This window comes from Dreissena polymorpha, chromosome 1 (genome assembly GCF_020536995.1).
Source record: "Dreissena polymorpha isolate Duluth1 chromosome 1, UMN_Dpol_1.0, whole genome shotgun sequence".
Taxonomy (NCBI): domain Eukaryota; kingdom Metazoa; phylum Mollusca; class Bivalvia; order Myida; family Dreissenidae; genus Dreissena; species Dreissena polymorpha.
Window position 1 is genome coordinate 77,245,677 of NC_068355.1, and position 15,491 is coordinate 77,261,167.

The following is a 15,491-nucleotide window of genomic DNA, read 5'->3' on the forward strand; positions in this document are numbered from 1 at the left end:
TAAAGATTGAATGAACCGACTCCACTCAGGTGAGCGAACTAGGGCCATCTTGGCCCTCTTGTTTAAAGAAAATCCTGATTAAAAGCAGGCCCAAACCAGGGTATTCTAGTATTATGCCTGTGTGTTACAGTTTCCTGGTGAGCATTCTCTTCATGATTTGTGTTTTGAATTGTTGTTTTTTTACTTTTAGAGACTTACGTGTTGACAAGTAAATTTCAATTCCTGATTGTTTTTTAGAAACAAATTTAGTTTGTACCTATTCAAAGTACATATTTCATGCACTTTCCAATGTCATTGGTTGTGAACAAAGGGCATTATATGAATCTCTGTAGGCATTATGTTGTTTTCTTTCATGAACATACATTGCATGGTGGGTATAAGAAAGTTTTTATACATTTCCTTAAAATTTAATTTACAAACAAGGACAGTGATTTAGGAGGCATTTTTTCTTTCAATTATTCAATTATTTGTCTTTTTTAACCAGGTTTTCTGAAGTAAAAACTGATAATTACAAAATGTAGATTGGTGAATGTCGGCGGGTGGGCGGAACATTTATTTATTTTTTAAAATAATTGTCACCAAGTACCCTGGCGCATATTGTCAGGATTTTATTATTCGGTCGAAATCAAGGTCGCCATGACTAAAAAACGATTGAATTTGACATTTTCATCCGAACGCAACTCCTGTATTTCTCAACGGATTTGAATGAAACTTTCACAAAGTATTTATCATCAAATACCTTGGTGCATATTGAACGCATTTTTTTTACAGTTCTGGCTAAAAATTAATTTTTATACTTTTTATCATAGAGCCCTTATTTTAGGATAAATTCCCTCAACATTTAGTATGTTAATACCTCACATTAACATCTACACTTTAATAATGGGGTCAAAGGTCATGTTAGTCAAGGTCAGGGTTACTTCTGCTTATCCTGTTAAATGTGTCCTTAGCAAAGGGAAATAATTAGCATACTTGGATTAATACTTTGATTGTTATCTCCCTTTTTATTGTCCCCTACTCGTGAAACCAGAGGGGACTTATGAATTGCACTCTGTCTGTCAGTCTGTCACACTTTCCTGGATCCTGAGATAACTTTAAAAGTAATTCATAATTTTTCATGAAACTTAAAACATGGACAGATGGCAATATGGAGATTATGCACGTCATTTCATTTTGTTCCTACATCAAGCATTCTGGTTGCTATGGCAACAAATAGACTAGAAATATTGCTTAAAATGGTGGATCCTGCTATAACTTTAAGAGTTCTTCATATTTATTCATGAAACTTGAAACATGGATAGATGGCATGAACTCGGTGGCGAGTTTGAAAATAGTTCATGTTAGTACAAAAACATGGCCAGCAGGAAGCTGGGCATTTTTATGCCCCAGGATCGATAGATCGGGGGTACATTGTTTTTGGCCTGTCTGTCTGTCATTATGTGCCATAATTTATTAAAGTTTTGCAATAACTTGTGAAATATTGAACATAGCAACTTGATATTTGGCATGCATGTGTATCTCATGGAGCTGCACATTTTCAGTGGTGAAAGGTCAAGGTCATCTTTCAAGGTCACAAAGGTCAAAAATTAAAAACTTAATTATAGTAAAGTTTTGCAATAACTTTTGAAATATTGAACATAGCAACTTGATATTTGGCATGCATGTGTATCTCATGGAGCTGCACATTTTGAGTGGTGAAAGGTCAAGATCAAGGTCATCCTTCAAGGTCAAAGGTCAAAAATTTAAAACTTATATAGTAAAGTTTTGCAATAACTTGAAATATCGAACATAGCAACTTGATATTTGGCATGCATGTGTATCTCATGGAGCTGCACATTTTGAGTGGTGAAAGGTCAAGGTCATCCTTCAAGGTCGAAGGTCAAAAATTAAAAAATTTAATATACCGGTAGTAAAGTTTTGCAATAACTTTTGAAATATTGAACATAGCAACTTGATATTTGGCATGCATGTGTATTTCATGGAGCTGCACATTTTGAGTGGTGAAAGGTCAAAGTCATCCTTCAAGGTCAAAGGTTTTAAAAAAGCGTGCATTAGGGGGCATTGTTTTTCTGACATCTCTTGTTCCTTATAAGACTATAGTAAAACATGGTTAACACTTTGCAAGTTAAATTTATTGTCCAATCTTTGTGGAATTTAGCTTTTGTGGTTACCTTTGGACCGTTATGCGTTTTGCGGCATCAACATTTGTCTTGTTAAATCTATAGAGGCTAAATTTATTGTCCGATCTTATTGAAATTTGATCAGAAGATTTTTGCCAATGATATCTTCAAAAAGAGTTCCAGTTGGTTGCAAAACACTCTATTTTTCACATTTATTGTCCAATTTTCTTGAAACTTGGTCAGAACATTTTGTATGATGATATCTTGAATGACCTCAAAAATGGTTTAGATTGCTTGAACAACATGGCCGCCAGGGTGCAGGCATTTTCCCTAATATGACAATATATCGCTATAGTAAAACCTTGTTAACACTCTAAGAGGCCACATTTATTTGTATTCTTCATGAAACTTGGTCAGAAGACTTTTCCCAATGATATCAGTGAAAAGTTCGAAAATAACTCAGGTTGGCTAAAAAAACATGGCCACCAGGGTGGGGGAATCTTTTCTTACGTGACTAAAGTCACAACTTGTTAACACTCTAAAAGTGGCATTTATTGTCCAATCTCAATGAAACTTGGCCTGAACATTTGTTCTTATTATATCTTGGATGAGATTGAAAATGTTTTTGGTCTGTTGAAAAATGTGGTCACCAGGAGGTGGGGAATTTTTCCTTTTATGGCTATTGAAAAACCTTGTAATGTTAGCACTCTACAGTTACATTTATAGTTCACTCTTCATGAAATTTGGTCAGAACGTCTATTCTAATGATATCTTGGGCTTCATGGAACGTATATTTTCCGTACGTGGAGTACCGGTATACTTGAGTGTTCCTGGGGTCCTTTTAAGTAGTACCGGAGTCGACAATTACCAAACCAGCTGTACTGTTTGTCTATGAATATTTGTATTGAGATTTGAAATTAATTCAATCTAAAAAAAATTGTGCTCGGATTTGAAGTCAATTTATTGACTTAGGCAAACATATGCTACTATTTTTCTCTCAGAATAAAGTCCTATAATTGATTGAAAAAGTATGTAGAGGTAAATTACCATTAGCTGCATGTTATTGCCTTTGTGAGAATGTTTTTTTCAAGTGTAAGAACTTGATTAGAGTTACTGGCCTTTTTATGCCCCCGAAGGAGGGCATATAGTGAGCTCACTGTCCGTCTGTCTTTTTGTCCGTCGAACATTTTTTTTTACAAAGTGTTTTTAACTTCTATGTTGCTTCAGATGTAACCTTCATATTTTGTATGCATGTGTATATGGACGGCCTTTTCATATGCCTACAAATTTTGACTCCCTTGAACTTAGGGTCCGCGTTTAGATTTTGAAATCTGCGTTTAGGATTCGAAAAATGCTCATATCTTCTTTGTTGCTTCAGTTGTAGCCTTCATATTTGGCATGCATACTGTGTATATGGACAAGGCCTTTCCATACCCACACAAATTTTGACCAGTTTGACCTTGACCTTGAACTAAGGGTCTGGGTTTAGGTTTCGAAATCTTTGTTTAGGTTTCGAAAAATGTTCATAATTTCTGTTGCTTCAGATGTAATCTTCATATTTGGTATGCATTTGTATATGGACAAAGCCTTTCTATGCGCACACAAATTTTGACCCCTTGACCTTGAACTTAGGGTCCGCGTTTAGGTTTCGAAATCTGCGTTTAGGTTTCGAAAACTGCTCATTACTTCTATCAAAGCGTTTTTAGGGGGCATATGTCATATGTCTCATGGAAGCAGCTCTTGTTTGATTTGCTTTGGTTTGTTTATTACCAACTCTTTGTGGTTTATTTGTCTCTATAAGTGTAACCAGTATTTGCAAACATGCTGGGTATATTACTGTTTAGGATACATTATAAGTAGTTTTGTTTAAAAATGGTTACAACTTGAATGTTTGCCTCACTGTTATTACATGTTTATCTTTCAATATCATATTTTGTCATGCCATTCTAGTTAAGTCTTTTTCAACTTTTGAACTGTATAATTGTTATAAATTATTGATGTCATTGTGTGTACTTAGCAAACAAAAACAAACAAACTATTGATTGCCTTCTTTCACAGACTTAAGTAATTGTACAAGGTGTTTTTTTAGCTCACCTGAGCACGTTGTGCTCATTGTGAGCTATTGTGATCGCCTTTTGTGCATCGTGCGTCGTCAACATTTACCTTGTTAACACTCTAAAGGTCACATTTATTGTCCAATTTTCATGAAACTTGGTTAGAACATGTGTCTCAATAATATCTTGGACGAGTTCAAAAATGGTTCCGGTTGGTTGAAAAACATTGCTGCCAGGGGGCGTGGCAGTTTTCCTTAAATGGCTATAGTAAAACCTTGTTAACACTCTAGAAGTCACATTTTTAGTCCAATCTGCATGAAACTTGGTGGGAACATGTGTCCCAATAAAATCTTGGACGAGTTTGAAAATGGTTCCGGTTGATTGAAAAACATGGCCGCTAGGGGGCGTGGCAGTTTTCCTTATATGGCTGTAGTAAAACCTTGTTAACACTCTAGAAGTCACATTTTTAGTCCGATCTTCATGAAACTTTGTCAGAACATTGACCTTTTCGACATTATTTTAAGGGAGACAACTCTGATTGGATTTAGTGAGGTCGGGGGGGTACTCGATAATCTACTGCAGTGCGTCTGCATTACAGTTCTATGTTGAAGCAATTATAATTTCCCAATAATTTGCAGATATAACCTATATGGTATGATATTTTTTGTAATTTTTTATTAGCTTAGTATCTTTGATATAATTGTCGTTCACGTTTAAGCTTTATTTCGATTTTATTGTGTTTAAAATAGATAAAAACGAAACATGCTAAAGCGGGTGGGGTGTGGAAAAATATCTTATTTGTTAAGTTTGGGCAAATTAGAAGTTTGATGGCATTTGGTAAAATACTTGTCTTTAAAAAGAACAATTATTGTCTTTAAAAAGAACAATTATTTTAAAACAGATAACTTTGCTGTATTTAAATGTTATTGAATGGTTTATTGTTATAACTAATAGAAACTTTTTTTCAGGAATATCACACTTCACAGTGTCAACAGAAACTGGGATACTGTGCTGAGTATCTAATGCTGCATGAAGCTCAAGATTTCTACACCTGGAATTTTATTAACTCTTGCAATAAATATTATACATCACCACAGTTACATAACTATGTTCTTTGAAAAAATAAAATAAAGATACTTCAGATGTGTGTCTACTTCATACCCTTACATTAAAAAATATCCTACACAATCAGAAATATAATAAAATGGATGGTGGTTTAAGTTGCTACACATCCAATGTTGTCATGTAATCATTTAACATAACATGTGATTTGTTGACATGACTATTAACACTGCTAAGAAAACATTTACTTTGAATTAAAATAAGTGTCCCTGGTCAAATGTCCATTGGCTTAATATTCATAAGGGTGAAACTTTCACCTGCATCACAGTCATCCTTAATTGGTTGTGTGTTAAGCTATCCCAATTAACTACCCGTCATGGCAGATTTGTTCAAAAGAAGACGAGTATCAATATTTGAAGAATTGTTATTGCTTTTACAGTCTTGACGCTAACCCCTAGCCCGACAGCCCGGGGCTAGTGATATGTATTAAATTTGGGCTATTAAAGTTTCCGGATTCATATAGTCGGGCAAGTGGGTATTTTTCGGCGTAAGCTGTATTAAGCCAGCTTTTCACCCTGACTTGACCTTTGTAAGTGTCCAATAATACTCAAATAAAACTTCCCGCGGCTAGGTACGAATGAATACACTTCATTTATTCCATTGGCTGATTTGAGTATAACACCAGAACATTGGAAACATATCCGCGTCTTTTTAACAATGTTTTACTGCATGAAACAATTTTATCTCTAATGAAAAGGCTCAATAGATAGAACAGCTTTACAATCAATTTTCTACATAAATACAGTTTGTGCGTTCACCTTGTATTTTCAGAGAATTACCAGCGCAAAAGCGTTTATACTAAAGGCTATGTTGTCATATTTAGTACTTACTTGCCTTGCATTTCAACCCGCGAGGTTTCGGGTCAATTCGCGGCCATTTGTGAAAGTCAGAGTTTATATACAGTTCATCACCGGAGTTCGCAGAAGGGGTTGCGATCATTGTGTTACACCGGTCTTACTGACAAATACGTAGTGACTGTAATGCATTGCATTCCGATCCGCAAGGTATCAAGGTCAGTTTGCGGTCAGTTGCAGAAATCTTTATATAAACGCCGTCTCGTAAACTTTGTGCACTTGAAGTTTGTTTTGATCAGAAAGATACTAAAAAAAGATATTCGGCGATATTATTGTGGTATGTCAATCATCGATTTTTAATATGGTTTCAACATTTGCATGATAAGGACCAATTTTGATAAAATTAATTAGAAATATTTATCCATTTAGACCAGTTTATTAAGCATGAGCACAATAATTCACTATACTATAATTATGCTTATTTTTAAAAATTTGCTTATGATGTAGCTAAGAACTGCGCAGAAAAAAGGCATCCGCTACTTTTTATCTCATAGAGATAACTTTTGATCGTTCATAAACATCGACCACAATCAACGCCGTATATCTTTTTTAAAGATATTTCTTGTTATCTGTTCTATTAAAGCATAAAGATTCAGGCTGCCGTTAGTTGTTCAAAAATGCTAAAGTGAAGACTGCTTGTATATGCTGGTTAGTCTGAGACATTCCAACAAGTAATAACTGTTACAGTTAAAATATTTGCTCATTAAAGTGTGTATGTGCAGGAGCTTGTGTGTGTGTTTGGTACAAGCTCATCTCAAAAACTGATTCACTATTTAGTTTTTAACCTAATAGAAGTAAAACCGGACTGTAAAATGAATACTATCATTGTAGAGATTTTGTTGTTGGGATGAAATATTATAAATTGTAATCCCTATGATTAACACAGAAAACATTAACCGAACGCTTATTCCTGTTGGTGTAGCAGAGCCAAAAGACGTGGAAGTATAGATGGTTAATGGATGATGTTCCTTATGATAGTACTAGTAGGTACCAGTTGGTTTGTCTTTTTGAATACATCTGATAGTACAGTCCAACCTGCCCGAGCGACCGCCTGTTAATAGCGACCAACAGTCAATAACGACCACACCGATTTTCTCCCGAACGATTTCACTATATATTGAACCTGCGAATAAAGCCCACCTGTGAACAAAAACCAACGACCACCCTTTTACATTCCCAAATCTCCATTTTTGATAGCTTACAACGACCACTGTTATCATAAAAATCAACGATTTCGCAACTTCCAAAAAACAAAATGGCCGCCAGAACGCTGCGTAGTCACGTGATACACATCTTACCAGTGGACACGTCGGTCGCTATGGAGATATTGACAGTTTATTGCACTCGATAGTAGTTGTTTGTTTATTTAACATGAATTGCTAATTGGTAGTCGCCTGCTTCTTTTATGCAATTGGCAGTTTGTCAAAAGTGTAAAAATTTGCCTTTGTATTTAAGTGACTCGCGATTAATGTACTAATTGCCGAAAATATCAAAGACAAATTTGGGGCTTTCATAAACTCATTAAGGAAATTAACGGTTTCATATCATTTACGATGCCTATTAAAGACAAACATTTTGATAGTCATTCACTTCTTAAATTTCTCCGTAATAAGACGTTCATAGATTATAGAAAAGTAAATTGTCAGTTCAATGTAACCATCATGGCTTCCAAGCGTAAGTTCTTGACGTTGGAAGAACGCGTTAAGGTCATTAGTTTGTTAGGTAAAGGACACAGTTGTAGACGAGTGGCAAGTGATCTTGGTGTAGGAAAAACTCAAATTCAGAGCATTTTAAAGCGTAACCATGAGATTATGGATGAATTCGAGGAGAACGTAAACTGTGAAAGTAAACGCCCTAAGCGTGAGTCGGAATTCGCGTCAGTGAATGACTTAATGCATTTACTGGTTGTGTAGTAGTGATTCATGTATTTCATGTATAAATGTTTGCTATGTTATGTGTATTTTGTACTTTGTTCTTTGTACAATTACATGTACATCTACGTATACATGTATGTCAATAGTTATTTATACAGTATATGATAAATTAAATAAATAATAAAAACATAAGGGAATAGAAACACAACATGTAATAAATATACAAATGTAAAACAAAACTGTGTTTTAAATCCTTTATTTCATTATACATGCATAAGTATTCAAACATTTAAACAATAGAGCACATACACAGATAAGGTACCTGTTAAAAAACTACTAGCATATTTTGCAAAGTTTCGATCGACCCTGCGAATAAAGACCACCTGTGAACAAAGACCACAACGACCAAATCCCTTGAGTGGTCTTTATTGACAGGTTGGACTGTATATCTAATTTTTTTCATTAATAAAATGGGTATAACTTAGTAATCCTGCTCAGTGGTTGAATCTTCAGGAAATGTTAACATAAGCACATAGTTACAATGTATTTGATACATGTACATGTATGCCGGTGACCCTCAACTGCAATTTTGGTTACAGACAGGGTAGCCTAAGGTGTAATAATTTCTAAGAGATGAACCCGAGTTGAGGCTTAAACTTACCAACCCATGAGTGAGTCAGAGATCAGCACTCTACCGGTTTAACTGGCCGGGGGGGGGGTAAGCTTGGAATTGGGGACTTACTTTTGCTTAATTATGATCTTAAATAATATTATAGTTGTCAACAATAGATTTTTATGTATTTTAAAAGCACAACAAGTTGGGCTTGCAACAGAAGTAATAAAAATACATAGATTATTATACAATTTACAAATTTAACAATAAAGTAGTCTTATGTTTACTGAAATGTGCAAATACCAATTGGTTTTTATTTCTGAACATTTAGAAAAATGAGCCAATATAATAAAAATGTTTATTTTTAATTAGTGGGTGGGTTTAAATTAACTTGCACTCAAAAATTATAATAGTCTGGGGTTGTTTTAATTTCTGACATTTCAGCACACAGTACAGTAACATGAGTAAGGTATGATATTGTTATTTTTGTCAGTACCGGTAGTTAATTACGGAGCCGTTAATTACAATGATACTATTAATGAGCAGATGGTCGTTGAACGTTATAATAAAAATAATGATTGTTTTTATTAGTAATAAATCGGCAATTTATCGCTTTTATTCTATATATAACGTCAAAATATCGGATAAGTAAGGTGTCTACTGTAGAGCGAATACTGTCAGAACCCCCCCCCAACCCTTGATCTCGCGTTATCTCGGCCGTCTCGTTACGCGTGATTTAACAATGTCGAAATCGTGAATGTGTCCCAATAATATCTTGGACGAGTTCGAAAATGGTTCCGGTTGGTTGAAAAACATGGCCGCCAGGGGGCGTGGCATTTTTCCTTATATGGCTAGAGTAAAACCTTGTTAACATTCTTGAAGTCACATTTTAAGTCCAATCTTCATGAAACTTTATCAGTACATGTGTGCCAATAATATCTTGGACGAGTTCGAAAATGGTTCCGGTTGGTTGAAACACATGGCCGCCAGGGGGCGTGGCAGTTTTCCTTATATGGCTATAGTAAAACCTTGTTAACACTCTAGAAGTCACATTTTTAGTCCAATCTTCATGAAACTTGGTCAAAACATGTGTCCCAATAAAATCTTGGACGAGTTCTAAAATGGTTCCAGTTGAATGAAAAACATTGCCGCCATGGGGCGGGGCAGTTTTCCTTATATGGCTTTACTGTATGGTAAAACCTTGTTAACACTCTAGAAGTCACATTTGTGGTCCAATGCTCATGAAACTTGGTCAGAATATTTGAACTAATAATATCTGGGCTAAGTTCAAAAATGTTGAGATCAGTTAAAAAACATGGCCGCTAGGGGGCGTGGCATTTTTCCTTAAATGGCTATTTACTACAAAACCTTGTTAACACTCTAGAAGTCACATTTATTTTCCAATCTTTATGAAACTTGATCAGAACATTTGTTCTAACAATAGCTCAAGTGAGTTTGAAAATGGTTATGGTTCGTTGAAAAACATGGCCGCCAGGGGGGGGGGCAGTTGTCCTTATATGGCTTTAGTGAAAACTTGTTGACTCTATATTAGCCACATTTATTGGCCAATCTTCATGAAACTTGGTCAGAACATTTGTCCCAATTGAATTTTGCCAGAGATTGAAGCTGGGTCATATGAGCTCAAAAACTTGGTCACACGGTCAAATATAAAAAAACATGTTAAAAGTCACTTTTTTGGTCCAAAATAATCTTCATGAATCAGCTTGCATATTTTTCAGAATAGTCTAGTTCCTTTGGCTTACAGGTGAGCGCCTTAGGGCCTGATGGCCCTCTTGTTTAAATCACCTGAGCACAACTTTTTGTCCATCATGCGTCGTCCGTCGTAAACATTTTGCCTTATTAACACTCAAGAGGCCACATTTATTGTCAAATCTGAAAGATGACGAAAGGCAGAAGAAGTGGTTGATTGAGCACTTCCAGGAGCTACTCAACAGGTCAGCTCCTGCAAACCCACCGAATTCTGCCAGCTACAAGCTATCTGCGAATCAACTGCTGCACTCCCACAAAGGAAGAGATCAGCAGGGAAATCAAACAATTGAAAAACAGTAAATCTGCAGGACCTGACCGCATACTTGCAGAAGCACTTAAGGCTGATGTGGGGACCAGTGTGGCGCTACTACATTCACTCTTCAGCAAGATATAGGAAGAAGTTCCAAAAGAGTGGAAAGAGGGTTACCTCATCAAGCTTCCCAAGAACGGCAACCTCTTTTCCTGCTCCAACTACCTAGAATCACACTGTTATCCATTCCAGGAAAGGTATTAAATCGCATCCTGCTGAACTGAATGAAAGACGCAGTAGACCCGCATCTCCCAGACCAACAAGCATGCTTTTGAAAGGAGAGATCGTGCATGGATCGCAACCCTGCGCATCATTCTGTAACAATCCCTGGAGTGGAATTTGCGGTTGCATGTCAACTTCATTGACTATGAAAAGGTGTTTGACAGAGTTTACCAGGAGTCCCTCTGGAGACTTCTGAAACACTATGGGGTGCCAGGAAAGATCACGAACATCATCAGGAAGTCTTATGAAGGAATTTCCTGCAGAATCATTCATGGCAGACAGCCCACATGATGCTTTTGAAATGAGCACCGGTGTGAGGTAAGGCTGCTTACTATCGCCTTTCCTGTTCCTGATGGCCATATATTGGGTAATGAATACATCAACGGAGCAGAAGCGGAATGGAATTCAGTGGAAACTCTGGAAACAGTTGGAAGACTTTGCTGATGATTTGGCTATTCCTACACCCAACAACAGATGCAGGAAAAGACAAAAATGGCAGCGGACAACCCAGCTAGACTGGGCCTCACCATCAACAGAGGGAAGAGCAAGGTGTTCAGGACCAACGCATCCAACAACACACCCATCCCAGTCCAAGGCGAGGCACTGGAGGAGATGGAGAGCTTCACCTATCTTTGCAGCATTCTGGACAACCAGGGATGTACGGATGCAGATGTTATAACCCGCATTGGTTAAACACGAGCAGCCTTCCATCAGCTGAAGAACATATAAGGATCCAGCGAAATTGGCATCACCACCAAGATTAGGCTCTTCAATACCATCGTGAAGCCACTGCTCCTCTATGGAGCAGAAACCTGGAGAACCACTGTCACCACCATAAAGAAAATACAGGTCTTTATCAACACCTGCCTCAAGAGGATCATCAACATCTGTTGGCCAGACAAAACCTCCAACGAAGAATTATTGAGACGAACAAAGCAGCAGCCATTTGAAGAAGACATGCTTCAGAGACGTTGGCGATGGATAGGCCACACCCTTCGAAAGCCTGCTTCCAATACGACAAGGCAATATCTCTCACATGGAACGCCCAAGGGAAAAAAAGAGAGGGCGGCAATAAAACACCTGGAGCCAATCATAGGGCGGTCATAAAACACTTGGAACCAATCATGGGGGCAGCTGGAGAGACTCCCAGAGCCAAGACGCCATGCGGAAGCTAGTCCCATATGGGACCACAGGCGAAGATGAGATGATGAACACTCTATACGCCACATTTTTTGTCTTATCTTCATGAAACTTGGTCAGACGGTTTGTTCCAATGATATCTTGGTCGAGTTCGAAACTGAATCACGTGAGGTCAAAAACTAGGTAAATAAAATTAATGAGTTGCACGCCAACTACTTATTCATTATGCTAGAATTTGAAAAATATCTTACAGCTAGTATAGTTTCGAGTTATCAAAGAATCAACAACGCGTTATTACATAAAATTAACTGAAAAGTAAAGTTATCAGCTGATATACAGTTAATAAAAAACGCGTTTTGTTATTGAAAACGTCAAATTGCATGTAAAAAATCAAAGCGCCGAAGGCACTGAATTTGTTCACTATTGCATAATCGTAGACGCAACTCAGTTTTCAACATTATGTTATAGCTTTTTGTTTCGCAAGTTTGAAATGAACACAACCCATTCAAATTTATAAAGAGTGTCGATATGTTGGTACACTGTTTATCCTCATATTTATGTTATAGAGATAACTTAGACAAAATAACAATATGTCTCTTTTTCTCTATTTGTTGCTGCACTGGCAACCATCTTTAGAATTTTTTTGTTGGCTTGCTAAAGAATAACAAGCCTAGAATCATGTACATGTTGTGTTATGTGTATCTTATATGTACTTAATTTAACTTTCTTTAAATTATTGAGCAACAATTTTGCCGACATGACATACTTTTAATGCATCATGTCTTGTGAGCCGGAATTGAATCATTTCCTAGGCCTTATTGATCAACAGTCGCCAACTTGTTTTCTATGTTTAATTTGATTGCGTTGTTTCAAGCTTTGAAAAACTAGTTCAGTTGCCCTGGTATTTAGCCCAACTCGTGGCACTTGACATTGCAGACGACAGCAATAATTTCGCGCCGTTTCTTAAAGTACGGGACAACGGGTTTTACATTGCTTACATGTGTAGTGAATGGTTATTATCACGCGGTTGTAAAAAAGGGTGTAAATCAGTTCTATAAATATACACGATGAAATATACATGCACTGGCACCGCATCAAATTGTTAACGGGTATTGTTTGTCACAACTTACTCGCAGTGCTTTTCACAGGATTTTTTTAGACGCCCGGGGCCGTAATCAGTCGAAGGGGAGGGGGTGTAGGATGAGCCCATCTGTGCGTTATTTTGGTCCGTTATGACTCTTTAAGAAAAAAGCCATAGTGTCATGGATAACGACATTTATTTCATTGCTGAACACTTTCTCACGCAAAGATACGCATAATCTCAACTCGATCGATTCCCCAATGCATCCGTATCAGCCCAATTCGTATCAATTACTGCATACTTAATTTTTCCGTCGCTTTTCATTGCCAGATATCCCCGTAGATTCCATTTTTATGGTTAACTCAAGAATTTCATAAACATAAACATTCGCCTTTTTCTTAAGTAGGAAATGAATTTTTGCAAAAGTGACTATTAAAAGATGTGATGAAATAATGTCTAATCGAAACGGGTTTTTCCAACTGAACACACGTATGTCGCCTGCTGTTTAATAAATACACCCACACTTTTCACGTGAGACAAAGAAACAGCAGAAATACACGAAGAGCTTTTTATTTGAAGCTAGAATTTGTTAATGTCGCGTTAACATTAAAATTGAGAAGCGTGTTTCGGATTTCAAATTTATGCCAATTTGAAATTTTGACAAACATTTTAGTGGTATGTAATAAATTCAACTTTAATTTGTTAAAATTCTTTACGAGTCGAATAAATGATTTAACTTTATATTGCATACAATGCACAATGTCCAGCAATTGTGGGATAAATTTCTTTTTCAGGAAAATTCCAGCGCTAAGGGAGGGAGTCTGCATAATTTTACTGTCACTAGTGCAGGCCTACGAGTGCTGTCGCTCATGCAAAGCGTGCGCTCTCATTGGCCAATATCAATTGTATACAACCATGCTCCGCCCAGCGTAGCTAAGGCAGACTGACTTGCAAAACTCGCTACATTATCGCGTACAAATAATAAGTCCCCCTTGCTTTTTTAGAGTTTTTTAATATTTAATTTTTCCCTTAAACTGCAAATGATTTCTTCATCAATGATTCATTGGCCATTATATTTTCGAAACGGCGGACATGTGTTCTGGATCTTATGCGGACACATCGATGATTACTCAACGCATATTTACATCGCATAGTTACTTCGGATTATAACAAACCATTAATTATAGTAAAACTCCCAGTGGCGTTATTATTAATTGAATTTAAATCAATTCACCGGTACACCATTTATTATTCATAAATAAATATTACTTAATTGCGTCTGCTTTCTATTTGCAATGATCCAAACACTCACAAAGTGACTGCCGCCACGCGACATTTGTTCTCGTGGTTCAGTTAACATGTGCAACGCACTGACATAAAAACATGTATTTTATCAAAAATGTGCAGTCAAATTCACACAAAACGTCATTTGTGTGTGTTTGTATCATGTTTTAGTACATACTCTTTAGCACATATTCACGGGTTACCATATTCGTTCTCTGAATTTTATAAATGAATCTGAAGTTACTATGATTGTGACATGAAAATGACGTCACTTACAAGCTCAGGTTAAAGCATTTCTTCCAAATATTGGCGTTTTTAGTTCTCAATATAGTTTTCATTAAATATATATAATCAATATACAAATTTTAAACGAGCAAGTTATACTAAATATTTTCCTATGATGGCTTTTCGTCGAATACCTACAGTACACAGCATAAATACGTTAGTCCGCTATTTCGGGTACTGTATAGCCGACCGGAAGTTCGCCAGTGGAAACCTCATGTTTGTACTGCCAGCGAAATGGCTTAAATTGGTGTTCAAGTCCCAAGTTTTTTTTACAGATGCAGTAGCAGTGGTAGCGTATATTATTCATTTGTATTTCAATTTTAACGTTTAAGGAGTTTTACAGAATAGTATTTATGCTCCCGGATCTAATGATCGGGGTATATTGTTTTTGGCCTGTCTGTCTGTCTGTCATTCTGTCTCCAATCTTTTACCTTGATTAAACTTTTGCAATAATGAATAACTTTTGCAATATTGAAAATAGCAACTTGATTTTTGGCATTCATGTGTATCTCATGGAGCTGCATATTTTGAGTGGTGAAAGGTCAAAGGTCAAATATATGGCTTCAAAGCGGCGTCCAAACTTTAATCTTGGTGCATAACTTTTGCAATGTTGAAGATAGCAACTTGATATTTGGCATGCATGTGTATCTCATGGAGCTGCACATTTTGAGTTGTGAAAAGTCAAGGTCATTCTTCAAGGTCAAAGGTCAAACATGTGGCTTCAAAGCGCAATAATGGCATTGTGTTTCTGACAAACATAAC

General features: G+C 36.6%; 2 protein-coding genes across 5 annotated transcripts in view; one reads left to right on the forward strand and one right to left on the reverse strand.

The window, feature by feature from the left end:
* LOC127836674 (ras-related GTP-binding protein A) overlaps positions 1-15,491 on the reverse strand; it is a 378,726-nt gene that overhangs the window by 285,567 nt on the left and 77,668 nt on the right. The window lies entirely within an intron of this gene.
* The window catches only part of LOC127836334 (uncharacterized), a 493,739-nt gene that overhangs the window by 83,346 nt on the left and 394,902 nt on the right, over positions 1-15,491 (forward strand). Inside the window, exon 21 of one of the 4 annotated variants that reach the window (XM_052362957.1) lies at positions 5,143-8,263. The exons of the other annotated variants lie outside the window; for them this stretch is intronic. The gene's annotated coding sequence lies outside the window, so the exon portion shown is untranslated. Of the gene's footprint in view, positions 1-5,142; positions 8,264-15,491 lie in introns of those variants that run through there. 4 annotated transcript variants of the gene reach the window in all.